A 3,956-nucleotide genomic window follows, 5' to 3' on the forward strand; every position below is an offset into this window, starting at 1 on the left:
CACACACATACATATATTTTTTATATATATATAAGAACATAAGACGTTGGAAAGGAGTAGGTCATTTGGCCCCTCAAGCCTTCAATAAGATCATGGCTGATCTGATCTTGGCCTCAACTCCACTCCCCTGCCCGCTCCCCATAACCCTTGACTCCCTTACCTTTCAAAAATCTGTCTATCTCCATCTTAAATATATTCAATGACCCAGCCTCCACAGCTCTCTGGGGAAGAGAATTCCAAAGATTCACGACCCTCTGAGAAGAAATTCCTCCTCATTTCCGATTTAAAAGGGTGTCCCCTTATTCAGGGTGCGTGTGTGTGTGACACACACACACACATTCACACACACATATATATATATATATTTATTTATTCCTTTATGGGATGTGGGTGTCGCTGGCAAGGCCAGCATTTATTGCCAATCCCTAATTGCCCTTGAGAAGGTGGTGGCGAGCCGCCTTCTTGAACCGCTGCAGTCCATGTGGTGAAATTACTCCCACAGTGCTGTTAGGTAGGGAGTTCCAGGATTTTGACCCAGCGACGATGAAGGATCGGCGATATACTGCTAAATCAGGATGGTGTGTGACTAGGAGGGGAACTTGGAGGTGGTGGTGTTCCCATGCGCCTGCTGCCCTTGTCCTTCTACGTGGAGGAGATCGCGGGTTTGGGAGGTGCTGCCGAAGAAGCCTTGGTGAGTTGCTGCAGTGCATCTTGTAGATGGTACACACTGCAGCCACGGTACGCCGGTGGTGGAGGGAGTGAATGTTTAAGGTGCTGGATGGGGTGCCAATCAAGCGGGCTGCTTAGTCCTGGATGGTGTCGAGCTTCTTGAGTGTTGTTGGAGTTGCACTCATCCAGGTAAGTGGAGCGTATTCCATCACACTCCTTACTTCTGCCTTGTAGATGGTGGAAAGGCTTTGGGAAGTCAGGAGGTGAGAATACCTAGCCTCTGACCTGCTCTTGTTGCCACAGTATTTATGTGGCTGGTCCAGTTAAGTTTCTGGTCAATGGTGACCCCCAGGATGTTGATGGTGGGGGATTCGGCGATGGTAATGCCATTGAATGTCAAGGGGCGGTGGTTAGACTCTCACTTGTTGGAGATAGTCATTGCCTGGCACTTCTGTGGCACGAATGTTACCTGCCACTTATCAGCCCAAGCCTGAACGTTGTCCAGGTCCTGTTGCATGCGGGCATGGACTGCTTCATTATCTGTGGAGTTGTAAATGGCACTGAACACTGTGCAGTCATCAGCGAACATCCCCATTTCTGACCTTATGTTGGAGGGAAGGTCATTGATGAAGCAGCTGAAGATGGTTGGGCCTAGGACACTGCCCTGAGGAACTCCTGCAGTGATATCCTGGGGCTGTGATGATTGGCCTTCAAACATCACAATCATCTTCCTTTGAGCGAGGTATGACTCCAGCCACATATATAAATACACACACATATACAGTATATATATGTATTTTTTTTCTCAGTGCTATCATCTCTTCTGAAAGGCGGAGTTTGGATCCACACGTGTCATAAATGTATAGCTGATTTGGCCTATTTTAATTAGACCAGTAGGGGTGGCACTGAGTCTCCCCAGCTTCACCTGACAAAAGTCAGCGCCACAGGTGCCCCTTTTCTAATACCATCTAACGTGGTCCAATTGAAGTGAAAGATGCTTAAAATAAAGTAACAAAGTCCCATTTCAACAAACACAAAGGAACCTTATATATTAAAATCATATTATTGCAAGCGTGTGTTAGACACTCTATTCCCTGCGGTGCACAACGGTCGCGGAAGGTATGGATGATTTGCACTTGGGCGTGGAGAGCACAGTACCAACATTTGCTGATTGTACAAAAGTAGGAGGTTTGTCAAACAGTGAGGCAGACTGAAACAGGTTCTCGGTCCTTGGCCTCCTACACTGTTCCAATGAAGCTCAACGTAAGCTCGAGGAACAGCACCTCATCTTTCGATTAGGCACTTTACAGCCTTCTGGACTCAACATCGAGTTCAACAATTTCAGATCTTAACCTCTGCCCCCATTGTTTCAGATGGCAGCTGTTGCTGACGATAAGCCAATGGTTAGGTCACAGTTACGATACTGTGCAGTTTTGGCACCACATTATAGAAAGGAAATTAAAGCCATATTGAGCATACAATGTAGATTTACCAGGATTACAACATGGATGGGAAACCTCAGTTATAGGAGACACGTGAGATACTGAGACTATTTTCACTGGAGCAGTGAAAGCTAATAAGATTTTTAAACCTATGAAGAGATTTGATATGGTGAATAGGGAAATGCTATTTCCTCTGGTTGGGGAATCGGTGATGAGGGGTCATCAATTTAAAATGGTCACTAAGAAAGTGAGGGAAGAGGTTAAAGGAAATTTCTTAACGCACAGAGTTGTTGGACCAGAAAGTGGTTGAAGCAGAGGTCATTGCATCTTCTGGAGGAAAGTGGATTGTGGGGACAGAGCAGGGAAGTGGGACTAGTTTTGGATGCAAAGAGCAAGCACAGACAAGATGGTCTGAAAACCCCCCTTTGCTGTAAACGTCATGGTTCAGTTGTTGTTGGGTGCACGTACGTCGCCCAAGTTTTTTCTCTCCTTAGCCGATTGGTGTTGTGGCCAATTGTGGTACCAGCTACTGTCCCGACTGAGACCAACTAATTCAATACGAATTGCCTGTTGTCCATGGCTCTTTATCACAGTGAGCAGTGTAAACATTCAAAAGGTTTTAAAATTGGCACTTTGCCTAATGCAATTGATTGCCCTGCTATTGCTGGCATTAGGCAATCCGACTGTTTAACCCTCAAGTCCTTCCTATGGACAATCTCAATGCTGGGTGCCAGGGGCACACAGCTGTCCCTTAATCCCAGCGTTGCTAGGATGCAAATGATAGGAAATACTTTGCATGATGTGATTCTGTTATTTACCTCCTGTTAGAATCTGCCTGCCTATATTTGAGGGGAGGTATTATGTGCCATACATAACTTCCGGTGGGAAATTCAAGAAGTGACTTTGGGTGGCGGGGAACTGCCAGCATGGCTCCTCATTTGATTTTCATGCCCTGCCCAGGATACTGCAGTTTACTACACAGGAAATTTGGGCATGTGCTGTTTGTGTCTGTGATGTTTGTGTTCATGTGCTTTGCATGTTCAACATGATTTTCTGATATATTTACTACGTTTGAATTGTAAATTTTTTTGTAGACATTTTCTAGCCAGCCATTTCATAAGTACTTGCATAGCTGAGGGAGTTACAGTGCTGTCTGGCTGCTCAGGCAACTGGCCAGTTTAATGGAAATCATAGGACCTCCTTGCTGTAAATGCAATTTTCTCTGGTATACCTGCATTGGTGCCATGGTGCCCTTTGCTTGAATAATTGTTGGCTCAGTGCTTTTGTGCATTGCAATGAGCCTGAGGAGCGGGAACCATTTGCAATGTCAGCAAGCACGCCAGGAAGGGACGTTGGGTGGTCAGCAGTTTAGCGCGAGTAGGGTTGAGGGAATAGAAGATGGGTCCCATGAGTGAGATGAGCTTGGAGAGGGCAGGGAGAAGCTGGGAGAGAAACCGGAGAGAGATGCATTTTCAGGACTAGGTTGGGGGCAACAGTGGAGGGTTGGCTTGGTGGGCACGTGGAATGAGGAGAAGCAGCTGAATGGATGTTCTCTATCTTGATGACAAAGAAATCCATGAGCTTCTTGCACTTGTTGGAGGTGAGGGTGGAGGGGGCGGGGCGAGCAGTTTAAGGAGGAGGAGGTTGGTAGTGAAGAAAAGAAGTCGGGTGTTGTCTTTGTTCTCCAGGATGATCCAGGTGGTTTTGATAGAGGAGAGCAAGGCCCAGTAGAGTTTGATGTGGTTCAGCCAGATCTGGCAATGGATGGCTAAGCCAGTTGCATCTCAGATGTGGATTTGAAAGTGTATCGATGGAGGGTCACACTGGAGGAATAACTAGGATGAC

The sequence above is a fragment of the Somniosus microcephalus genome, chromosome 3 (genome assembly GCF_052327205.1).
Source record: "Somniosus microcephalus isolate GS21.2 chromosome 3, FLI_Smic_1.0, whole genome shotgun sequence".
NCBI lineage: Eukaryota > Metazoa > Chordata > Chondrichthyes > Squaliformes > Somniosidae > Somniosus > Somniosus microcephalus.